General features: G+C 38.6%; 1 non-coding gene across 1 annotated transcript; it reads right to left on the bottom strand.

The window, feature by feature from the left end:
- Window positions 1–12,476: 12,476 nt before the first annotated feature.
- Window positions 12,477–12,564, bottom strand: LOC135290413 (small nucleolar RNA SNORD93). Its single transcript, XR_010353187.1, has one exon. It is a non-coding gene; the product is annotated as a small nucleolar RNA SNORD93 (small nucleolar RNA).
- Window positions 12,565–12,786: the final 222 nt, after the last annotated feature.

Genomic DNA, 12,786 nt, shown 5'->3' with positions numbered 1-12,786 from the left:
AAGAACAGTGGCATTACTGAGAGGCACTTTTACTTCTCAAAGTGCAGAAATTTATCCAAGAGCTGGTATCTTCTCAAACACCACACTGTTTGGGGCAGTATGCCCAGAGATGTTGGCATTTGAGTTGAAAATGTAATTGTTTATACAGCCCACTTCCTGCATTTGTCTGTGTAGTTATGGTATGGATCTGCTTTTCCAGGCAGAAACAAAAATACCATCCCACATTCTCCCTTTTACTCAAAGGGTGTTGTGGTGTAAGAAATAAGGAGTCCTTCTGCATAAGGAACAGCTAGCATTTATGATTCCTGTGAAGGAAGAAAATGGAATATCTCCGTCAAAGAGTCAAAAAAGACTCGACAGCACTGATACCACTGGCAGCCTACACAGACATCAAAGTGTTACAGCTGGAGGTAATGGAATTTGTTTGTCCTCCTTGCATGATGAACTGCATGTTTTCAGATAAGACGGTCTTCTAACAGTGTTTATCAGATTTTTCACCTTTCTTCTGTGTTAACAGAAACTCAGCTGCCCTGAGGTGAGTGAGAACAAACCAGTTTCTGACAGTAGTGCAAACCTGCCTCTGGAGGAAGGGAACCTACCCCACTACTAAAGGTATTCTATAGTTTAGGTGTCAAGGCATTTATTCCATAATTTCAGTGTCTTCTCACTGGGCTGGTCAGGGCAGACAGAGTTGCTTGTTGAACAGCACTGTGATTTTTCTAATGTTTTGTGTTTCACTTGCTAGACCTAATCATGACCTTGCAATCAGAGAAACACTTGCCATCTATACAGGCCTGGGAGGAAACATGAGATTTGCTTACACAGAAATGTCAGCATTTTAAAATGCTCTGTTCCTAAATGGGAATTTTACAAGGAAAGAATGTCAGAAGTACTAGTATGTGTCTTTTTCATTGTTCATCTATGTGTTGTATATAAAATACATAGAAGGAAATTACCTCAGTGAGGTTGGATGGGACTTTGAGGAGCCTGGTCTAGTGGAAGGCATCCCTGCCTATGGCAGAGGGGGTGAAACAAGGAAATCTGTATAGTTCCTTCCAACCCAAACTGTTCTACGATTCTATCATCCTGTTCCATATCCTGTCCACTCCTGATGGTCTTCCAAAGACTGTGCACACAGTTGAATTCTGTCCTCATGGTCAAAGATCTGCCCATAAGTATTTTTGTATTACTGTAATATAAACTTCACAAGACAACAGTCAGAGGTGCCAGCCTTTCAGTCAGCTCCCCTCAGATTTCTCTCATGCAGTTAGTTAAGCAAAACAGTATTTACGATGTACCTATCAGCAGATGATAGAGCACCCTGTCCCTCTGTAGCCAGAATAACACACCAAACCTTTTCCTCAGCATGTGCCTCGTCCTCTTGGAGACTTGATAGTCTGAGCTTCATTTGTAAGTGATGCCTGGGCTGGTCTCTTTACATTGTGCTTCTATGCAGGCAGGTTCATCAGGCTCTTTTTTTTTTTAGGATTTTCCAGTGAGCTTCTTTATATTTTAATGAAAATGTTTATGTAATGGCTTCAAAACAGCTGTTACACAGCTGAATGAGAGCTCATTGCATTTTGGCAGTGGCTCGTGCACCTCTTTTCTATCTCCTTGTTATTGCCTTACTGCCTGCTATGGAGCTGCAGCAGAACTGAGACTGATGGCTTGTGGTGTGGCTGAATTACTGTCAGTGCCCAGTGCCTGGCTGCTTTCACAGCTTAATTAAATTTCAGCAGTGTCGTTTTGAAGCTCTGTAATTTAGTAATGCCCGAATTAAGACTCTTTATCCTTGAAGATGATCTAGCAAGTGGATTATTCATTGTGCTGGGCTCTGGTGACCTGCCTTGCCTGATAAGTCAGAAGTTGATGCTGTTGGCTATGAGCATGGAAGTCCTGAGCACCCCCAGTGGAGCAGCTTTTGTTGTCACCCCGGGCTAGGCTGGACATCTTCCAGTCAGGTCACCTCCTTCCGCCAGCAGATCTTGATAGTCAACTGAGACTATCCCTCAGGTCACCTACCTTGGTCCAGCTCTGTGAGGGAGCAAATAGGGTTTAAACCTATTTTTGCAAATCACTTTTTTCACTCCTCAAATACATAGTTTGTTGTGTGGCAGACACAGCTCTTAGCAAACCAGGCGTTCCCCATCCCCAGAGCTCATTTTTTGATTTGAGTGCCAAATATTTATGAAGGCAGAAGCTTGGCAAGCCTTCTAGGATTGATTGTAAGAGAAGAAATACAGAGAGAATTTCTGCTCTTGAGCTCTACAGATCTTGAGGCATTCCAGAGAGGACAATTATGAGACTGCTGGATTTAAGACATTTTGCTTGGGTAGAAAATCCTGTTTGTGATGTCATTAATGATAAAACATTTGAATGTTTGGACACAAACTTAGTGTCTCAAAGATTTCACACTTAGCATGGCCAGGCATTGACCTCTAAGTAGCATCAATTCCTTGTAGCACCTGCCCTCTTTCCCTTCAGTTGCTATGAGGGAGCAGCTCTTTTATGCAGCACTGAGCATGTCACCAGTCCTTGCTAAATTAGCAGCTGGAACATTCTCAATACATTTAGAAAGGTTACAGCAGGGGCCAAATGGCTGGTGAGCTACCAGTAGACTTCCTACTGCAAAAGAAATTTGAAAGAATAAAGGTATAAGTGTGTCAGAACAAACATGAAACGTGTCTAAGATCAAAGACAGCCAGCTCCCAGGTAACATCTGATTAGTCCTCTGGGAAAAGGCTTTTGCAGTACTTAAGACAAGGACTTTGAGCCCCACTGACATCTGGCTGACAAGGTAAGTGGACATACATATTGTAGCTTATTTTAGTGTTACTGTGGTGAGGGAGAAGGACAAAGATATTTATTTCTCCATGAGGATTTTACTGGGAGGTGCAAAGGGCCATGCAGTCTGCTGCCCTAATCTCGTTGTTTACAGAAGTTGATATGTGAACCCTATCAAAGCTTGTGAAAGAAAACAAATCCAAATCTCCCTTTCGGCATGCTACAGCCTGTTGTAACTGAGCCCTTCTAGCAGTCTTTCTGGCACTACAGATCCAGAATAGTGCGGGGTGTTGGATGGCATTATTTGCATGTCCTACTAGCTTTGAGTAATACTGTGACTCTGGCTAAGTCCATATTGTCCTTGTAAGAGACTAACACATTATTTCCTCATTTTTATTGTTTCAGGTCTTACAGCACACTTTTGCAGCCTTCCTCCTTCACTTTCTTTCCAACCCTTTGTTTTTCATGTGGCTTTCCATAGAGTAATTTGTTTTTTATCAATAACTACTCAGCTATGATTTGACAATTATTTTACTCCAGTAGTGCATGGGTTTCCTCAAAGAAGCTTAAATTCCATGCCATTGAAATGCTGTACAAAATCCATCTGTGCTGGGCAAACCAACCTTCTGGAAAAGCTCTAGGAGGAAATTATCATCTCTGTACTTGTAGATAAACTGCCACAGAGTTTGTTACTATGCCACAGCTAGGAAGGAAGGCAAGAATTAGAGCAAGTCACGAGCATCTCTGTCCCTCTCTTGGGGAATTATGATATGGTCCTCAGCAAGCTTGACTATTCATTTGTGTAACAGTGGGAGATTGCTGTAACACAGGAATCAGTGTGAGATCTTATGAAAGGTATTTATTTACAAAATCTTTAAGCAAGTTGATTTTATGCATTGACACTCGTTCTGCTGTAGAGTTAATTCTCTGACACTCTGACACTTGTATATCCTTGATCACCAACCCATAGAGTCCCAGTGGCCTGGCCAGGATCCCTTGAGCTCACAAAGGAATGGGAATGCTGCTGCCACACCCTCACTACAAGCCCTTGACTAGGGACAACAAAGTGGTTTCTGGACAGATCTGTCATTCCCCCTAGGAGGCATCAGCTGGTATCTTTTACCTCAGAATCCTGTTTACTTTGTTCTCCACAAATGATAGGCCAGGATGCTGCCCATTGCCTGTTTTTCCCTGTTTTCAACACGTGTGTTTTCCAGGCAGGACAACAGGAAAGGCATATCTGACGCTGCAGCTTTGGTACCATCCTCCTGGGATCATGATCCTGGGTCTTTTGCTGACAGGTCTCTGTGTTGTGGCTGTTTTCAAAGTGCAGGTCTTTGGCCTTGACATAAACAGAGCAATTCCTTAACTTTTCTGCTGGGAATGGTTTTCTGTGTTAACATGTGTCCATCCTTTTAACCCTTTGTTCTGCTGCGCCTGTTGCTGCTTTCACACATTTTCATTTATTCTTAACTCACATCGTCCTTTGCTTTGCTGTTACAGATCACTGCAACTGCTGTACACAGTCCTGATGCCCTTTTATTAGAATTCATAATTTCTCTAAAATATCTACTTTAATGCCCCCCCTCCCCCTGCCCCAGTCTTTGACAGCACGCAGAGGAATGCTGTGTTGAAGTGCAAATGAAGCTTTTAAATGTAATATATCATACTTGGTGAAAGAAACTTTAAATCTGGGGACACACACTCTATATCCCCTATATCTGCTGAAGCACAGACTTCTTGAAATGCCAAAATATGTGTGAAATAATGAAAACACTGAGGTGGCCAATATCAACAGCTTTAAAAATAACAAAATATATGCCTGCCAAAATAGGAATGGAAAATTGATAGTCTGTATTTCCCATGATGTGGTGGAAGATTTGAACAGACTGCTCCCACTGATGTCATGAAGTTACTGCGCTAAATTTACTGTTAGAAGGTGAAAACCAAACCATTCCTGGTTTAATATCTTCTTGCTTGTTCCCAGCAATGGAAGTTATAGATTATTGCTGACAGGAGGCAAAATGCTGACTCTGCCTTAAACCTTGAAGCTGAGGTTTGTTAGTGCTGAGCAGTGCTGGGTATGAAATCGAGTTAGCAGTCAGTGTTAGGTGTGCAGCTATATGACAGCAATTAGACACTTTGAAATGTGTCTAATTGCTGTCATATAGCACAGTGAAGTCACTAATCAGTCTTTTGCAGGTAGTTATTAGAAGCTGATCAACTGAAAACTGACCTGTAGAAGCTTGCATGCCCCTGGCTTTTAGTGTTTTTTAGCTACTCACTATTGTTTGAAAGTAGAATCTTAAAACCTATTCTTTTAGTAACCTTTTTCTTCTTTCTGTAACTCAATTAATTTGTGACACAGAGGCTAAAATGTGTTTCTGTGTCAGTGACTTGCAGCACAGGCCCAGTTAAATGGGATAGCCTGAAAACTGCAGCTGCATTAAGGGGAGAACAAAATTGTAAATGCATGATGCAGTACCTTAGAGAGAACAGAACTTTACTGATCCAGCAGTTTACCCTATGAGTTCTAATGCAGAGGAATGTTTTCCATGGACAGGTATTTGGACACCCAAGAGGACTGGAAGTTGCAAGGCTGGATTTATTAGAGCTGGAAATAAATTTTGCACAAGCTAGAATTGGCTTTTTTTTTTTCCTTACATTGAGATCTAATAAAAATGGAAGATAAATGTGGTTAAGATGCCACAGAAGAAAGCAGTGAGAGATGCCACACACTGTTCTATGTACAATCTTAATGCAGAATCCTTGTTCATGATCTAGCATGCAAACACAGAGCCATGGTCTGTGACTATTTTTGTAACCACACCCTTTTTGTCTTTTTCAGAGCCTGGACTGGTCTCTGGTACAACATTCACCACAACTGTACAGAAGTGCATGAAAACATGTTTTTTAAAAAATTCATTGTGGAAATCTGAGTCAGAAAAATCAGGACTATCTGTTCCTGCCTCTACCATAGAACTCCTATGTATCAATCTAATTACTCCAATCAAAGTGCTCCTAATTTTCTAATGTCAAATATTTGCATAAGTAGTTCTAGATAGCTGAAACGCTGAGGAGTTCAAAGCTGCAGCTGAAGTTTGCTATATGTGTCTATACATAGATCCTCAGAAATGGTGCTGGTATTGATATCCAAGCTGGCTCATTTTCAATTAATTCTGATAAAACTGCAATTCTACGTACATTTATATACATATAATGCAGAAATGTCTATACACATGAACATAGAATCATAGAATTGCCTGGGTAGGAAGGGACTTTGAAGACCATCTTGTTCCAACCCCCCTGCCATGGGCAGAGACACCTTTCACTACACCAGATTACTCAGAACCCCACCCAACCTGATCTTAAACACTTCCAGGGATGGGGCATCCACAACTTCTCTGGGCAAACTGTCCCAGTGCCTCACCACCCTCACAGCAAACAATTTTTTCCTAATATCTAATGTAAGCCTACTCTGTCAGTTTGAATCCATTCCCCCTTGTCCTGTCACTACATGCAATCTCCATCTTTCCTGTAAGCTCCCTTCAGGTGCTGAAAAGCCACAATTAGGTCACCCTGAAGCCTTCCTTTCTCCAGGCTGAACAATCCCAATTCTCTCAATCTTTCCTTGTAGATGTGTTCTATCCCTCTAATTATCTTGGTGCCTCCTCTGGACTTGCTCCAGCAGATTCAGATCCTTCCTGCACCGAGGACCCCAGCACTGGATGCTGTACATGTATGTGTGTGAGCTGCAGGTTTTGCAGAATGAAGACAAGCTAGTTTGGGTACCAGTAGCATTCCTGTGGTAAGCACAATGTTCCCTGTCAGTTATAAACCATTGTCTTCAGGACAGGGACACTGGAACTTGCCAGGTAGCTGGTGAGAAATGTTTGTGCCTTAGTGGTTTCTTCAGCCTTCAGAAGTGCTGGTTACTCTGCAAGTCTTGAAGGCTTTCACTGTCAACTGAGAATGCCCTACTGAGAGGGAAGAATACAGCCTCATTAGAAAATTGATTAAATGTGTTTGCTTAAGACTCCCGTGTTACAGTAAGATGCCCACAAAATGACCACGGAGAAATAGTTTTATTCAGTGCACTTAAAGTGAAACAAGCAGTAGTTTGGAAAAGGCATTGTAACCACTTGGCCATTACACAGTGAACATGGCAAGTACTGAATTTACTATAAAAGTATCCACCAACCAGACAAGCAGAAAGAAAAAATATGACTCCCCCCTTTCTCCCCCTATCCCAGTGTGAACAAGGTTAAGAAGCATTTGTGCAAATGGATATATTTCTGGCTTGGAGCCAACTGGGGAGAGAAAGCAATTGCTATAGATAGAATCCCAGAAGGTGTAACAGAAGTTGCAGCAGGCTGTTGGAGGCTGAAGTATGTCAAGAACGAGGTTAGCAATTAGTAATTCCAGAGACTTTATTTAAGTGGAGTCTGATCACAGGTAGCAGACTACACAGAATTCTAAACATGGAAGCAGTTGCTGGTGTTCTTTCTACTACTTGAGACAGAAAGTATAAACATTTTTAATTTACTAAGAGTAGAACACTTCAACACACATTTAAGGGTCCTGGCCACTTGAGAGCAGCAGGCTTTAAATTCCATAGATGTAGAAGTATCTTTTCCTTGTCATTAAAACTCTCATCTCAGAAGGAACATTATCAGAGGAACTGATCTTGATCAAATATGTATTTTATACATGGCATGTTCAATTTTTTTAAAAATCCAAAATTAAGTTTACTTTTCCAATAAAATGCTATTGGATTTATTTTGGCACAGGCACACAACATCATCATGTTCCCTATTCACACAGTACATACATCTATCCTTTATTTTCCATGTAAAGAAATACAGGGACAAGCTTTTGGCCAACCTGCTCTACTACAGTTATTTTGCCTTATCTGTAACTCCCTCTGTAACTCAGCTGGGCCTGCTCAGCATGACAAACACAACTGTATGTAACAATGATGTGTTTCTGAGGAAGTAATATCTTAACTGCTCCTAAATCACTAATGCTTTGAACATTTCACACATTATTTTACAAATAAAAGGTAACGTTGGGTACAAACAAAATATACACCATCTAGGATTAGTGAAAGAAAAGATCATTATGGAGTTGGAGGTGTATACCTGTGAAGCTTACAGCAGGCAAAACCAGCCACACCCCCAAACCTCTGACTTATTTGCCTCTAATAATGGTTAACCATTTTCAGCAATGTATAATTAAGGATGAATAAAATAACTTTGAGATGGAAACCACATTTCTCAAAGCAGCAGTTTTTGTTAATTGAATTGTTATCTTTCTTGCTGCTTCTTGAGCTGAGGCACCCAGTGGTTTACTACAAAAGGAGCCTGTATACAAATGCCTTCAATTGGTGGTTATTTTCAGGAGAGTTTATGTTCTGCAGAAGAGTAAATGAATCTTTTCCCTTTTGAGATAACTGCGTATTCAGGCCTCTGTGAATTATGGAAAGTGAATTTGGAGGTGACAACTCTTTGTGAAGTACAATTGCACAAGGTACAAGGAGAAAGGACCAAGAAATTAAAGTGGCCTCTTTTATAATATATTCTTACAAAACTTCACACAAAACTTAAAAATGTGTGAAGCCATAATGCATTCTACAGAACAACAGTCAGACACAGGCTATCATAAAGGTTTTTGGAAAGACTACAACCTAACTCAATGAATAACAAATATGCCTAAAAATGAGAAGTACTTGTTTTAATAATAAAATACTACTTTAAAGTGGATCTTTAGGCCTTTGATCTGACTGTCACCCATCTTCTTGTGAAGAATATTCTTCTTAAGATCTACAACCTGACTGTCAGGTTGCCTGCTATTTCAACAGTGTAAGCTCCTCAGTCTCCACAATTAGCAATCATTTCCATACTGTTTGCAAAAGTTAAAATAGTTTATGTTGCAAAGCACTAAATTAGATCTAAAAAAAATATGGACTTTATTCTTGCTTCTGTAGGTCACTGAGATGGGTAATCTGCAAAGTTATCACTCTATTCCTCAGTTTCTTCATCTGTAAAATAGGGATAATTATATTCAGTAGCTTTTAACAAACATTTCAAGATATACATAGTTAAGGATTAAGCAGTGTGGATTATCCCTGATGAGTAACACACAGCTGCTAATACACTGACTTATTCACTTTCATATTAGCATCTTTATTTAAACATTTGCAAAACACTCATTTTGTCAAACAGCAACTGCAAAGAGGCTTTTATCCAGCACAAGTGTAATCAGAATAGTAGAGAAGTGATGAGACTTTGAGCTCAAGACACGATATATCTGGCATTTTAACTTCAAGTAACAGCAGTAGAAAAAGAGTTTCTAATTCAAGTCTGCCCTCCGCTGGCTTTAGCAGAACACTGCTAATAAATTTTGGATCAATAGTGTCTTTCTGTAATGAAGTGAAGGAACTAAATTAATAGAGGCCTATACATTTATTAATTGACACCTTTATTCATCATTTATAAAAATTTTGTAATAGTAGTTACATGACTTGTAATATTTTCTAAAGTCTCATCTAGGCTGCCCTGTCACATTCATGTTTTTCAGGATTTCAAAAGCCCATCAGCGTATCATCCATATTAGAGTCACTGGAACTAAAATACAGCATGGGAGGTATCATTCTGCATGTAGCTTTAAAGAAATTTAATAGAAAAACTACAGAAAAATATTTTGCTTGATACAATTAATGACTCAGATACTGCTGTATGTATTAGTCAAGTACTAAAAGAGACCAGGATAAATCTGGTCTAGTACTCTGTCACTAGAAGCAGGCTGTCCCCTTAAAATATGAGAGGAAAAAAGAAGACCATTTATTACTGTGTTTATTTTAGAAAGAATTTTCCATCACAAATACCACACACAAATAACTCATCTCTAAACTCAGGACGACTCATTTTCCTTTCTATTTTTAAAGTAGGAAGGTAATGGCGATGTGGGGAACTATCTTATTTATACTTACTCACACGGATTCATCTAGAATGATTTCAACCCTAAGGTGACAAGGGTGTCTGAAATACAAAATCGGTATAATTATGTGCTGGATGATGTGATTGAACTGAAAAACCTCTGGTTCATACATCTTGTCATCTTCATGCTTCGTTACACATAACAGCATTTAATCTCTTGTGACTGCTACCTACATGTAAAATAAAGGAGTACAATATTGTTTCTTCACATGTGTACTTAATATACACTTGAAAAAAAGGGAAAATATAAAAGTATTACAGAAATGGCATTTTATTTGGACCACTTAAATGCTTGGAAATCAGTGTCAGGTTCACAGCTTGTACCAAATGTGCCTAATAGACTTCATAAAGCAGAACATAAGGAATTTTCACGAGTTCCTTGAATGTCCTCTGCATCTGCTAAAATTCTTCCTGAAATGGTTCTCATTCAAAAATGAAACCTTTAGGAGTCCATTAACGTTTTACAAGAAGCAGCAAAATGCACACAACTAATCTGCTGTTATGGGTTTGGGGTTGGTTGGTTTGTTTGTTGATTTGCCTTTTTGCTTTTTTGTTTTTTTGCTGTAGGCAGGAAGCTATGGAAAAGCTACTGAAATCTCATTAATCACTGTAGTGCCTACTGCTACACATCACCCTCTAAAACTGGACTCCAGCATCTAAAATTACTAAAATGCAGTTGTTCTGCACTTCTAGGAGAATAAAGTTTGAGATTTTTAATAATCCTAACTGAAAAGCAGCAGCAGTGATTGAAATACTGATAGGCATTTCCCTGGAAGGTCATTTGTTTTCTGTGCAACAGTGGAAAGAGTCTTAGATGAACTTACAGGCACGTGAATCAGGCTGACAATATATAGAGAGGAGACACTAGTGTGTCTACTTGACAATGTTTTGAAATGAGTAAAATCTAAAAACATTTGTCTGGGCTAAATATGGCATATGACTCCACTAAAATAGATAAAGTACGGACAGAAATTGTGTATGAAAGGCAAAAGGGAAGCATTTTAAGAGACTAAACTCTATTAGTAGAATAGTAAAAACTTCATTAACCATGAGTTGTGCTTCATTTAATCTTGATAGCACCAGATGAGACTTGGAAAGAAAGAAAAGAGCTTTCCTTGATCACCTTCTGGTATCTAGGAAAAGCCTTAATTAGTCTTCATTATGATACTAAATTACTGATTCTAATCTTCCATGTGCTGGAAATCTCAAAGAATTTGCAGTGAAATCTGAACTACTGAGATGCAAAAACTAAAGACAGACACAAACGTTGATACTTTCCTCTGTACTGGCTGAATTTCCAGTTTGTGAAAGGCAGCTCTTGCTGCAGCACCATCTTCAGCAGGAAGCTCAGGCAGCACGGGGCCCTGCCAGGGATGTGTGAGCTGCTCCTCACCTCGCTGGGCATGGTTAGGCCCTGCTGAATTAGGAATATGACAAAAGGTTTGTCCTTAAGTTTCTGAAGTCAATTCACCCAAAGTGAACAATGAAGATAAATTAATACCTATGTTCAGTTTAAATAATTAGGTCAACATTTAGATTTACTACAAATTATTCCATTTGCTCACGTACATGACACATTTCCTTTGTTGAATGGGCAGTCTTATTCAAGATCTGAAGATACACATATTTTTACATTTCCTTTTATGATCTGGACTCTGTAATTTGCATTACAAGTTGTTAAAAACTATAATAATGACAGCACTAGATTGTGCTATGCTTTTAATTCTATTGAAATTAAAGCTATACTGAATTAAACTTTAATTTACACTTCAAAAAAAAATCTGAGTTTCAACAAATACCCTTCTTGTTTTGGAAGTTAGTTATGACAAAAAAATTATACTTAAGTATATATACAGTAACTAAAATTGCATATAATTTGTTTTACTGGGACTTAAGACAAAACCCAGAACAAACTGGCAAAAAACCCACACAACCTGTTTCATGTCTACCTGGCATATTTCAACTCAGTTCTTCTTTTTGCTTTACATCATGTTTTCTCTTAGTTTATAACCAGAGTTAATTAGTAGCTTGTTGTATACCTTTATCTTGTAAAATCTGAGCGTGCATATGAAACCTCTATTGTAAATCAGTGAAGCGACTGCTGTGCATCAATCAGTTACATTTTCAAGTATTTCGTTGTCAGAAAAAGTTGTTTCAGCAGCACTTTTTTTTGTAGTTGGATGCTAAGCAAGACTATTAACACTCATTGAAGAGAGGAAGCAGAATATGGCTTATAGTTAGAATTCTTATTTTTCAAATGCTGCAATACTATGTCCTGTATCAGAGAGAAATATTTCATTTTTCTCTGCAAAGACTTATGTTATCAGTTTCATGGTTGTTTCACCACTTGACAATTTACTAAGGCTGGAATTGGTATAAAGGCAAGTATACAAGCAAAGACTTTGGAAAATCAGAATATATTATTTGTTTTCCTCACCTTGTTTAAATCATAGTAAAATTTTGCCTAAAATAAGCATCTTTTAAGTCCTTTAAAATCTTTATATATGTGCTGTTAAAACAACATATTCTTCAGCAATAAAAATCTATTTGAGATCTGTCTACAAAGAAAAATTTACATTAATAAAATAGCTTTAGAGGAAAATCCTCCTAGAGTTATCAAAATCTTTGCTGCTCAGCTGCTTAAAAAAGAGCTTAATTAAAAAACAATGAATGAGTAAACATGGGTATTAATTTTGGCCTCAGAAAATCCTTTTATCCATCAGATTTTTGCGTATCATTGATTATATGTAAGGAATCAGATTATTGTTTTCATCCTTGGCCAAATACTGCAATCACAAAAACATGCATTGAAGAACCGTTGCACTTTTAGCAAAACTATATATGGTAAAAGGTAGCAGCATGTCCAAGTGTAACATTTAATTTTCATTATTAGGCAAAGATGTGCAGAATGGGAAAGTCATGCTTCAAACAACACTATAGTTCTGAAGCAGGTAATATTCAATTTTTAAGCACATCAACAGTTCTTCTCAGAGGTCTCTAAAAG

Source organism: Passer domesticus, chromosome 1 (assembly GCF_036417665.1).
Source record: "Passer domesticus isolate bPasDom1 chromosome 1, bPasDom1.hap1, whole genome shotgun sequence".
Taxonomy (NCBI): domain Eukaryota; kingdom Metazoa; phylum Chordata; class Aves; order Passeriformes; family Passeridae; genus Passer; species Passer domesticus.
Note: the sequence above shows the minus strand (reverse complement) of the source record. Positions and strands in the feature narration are given on the sequence as shown.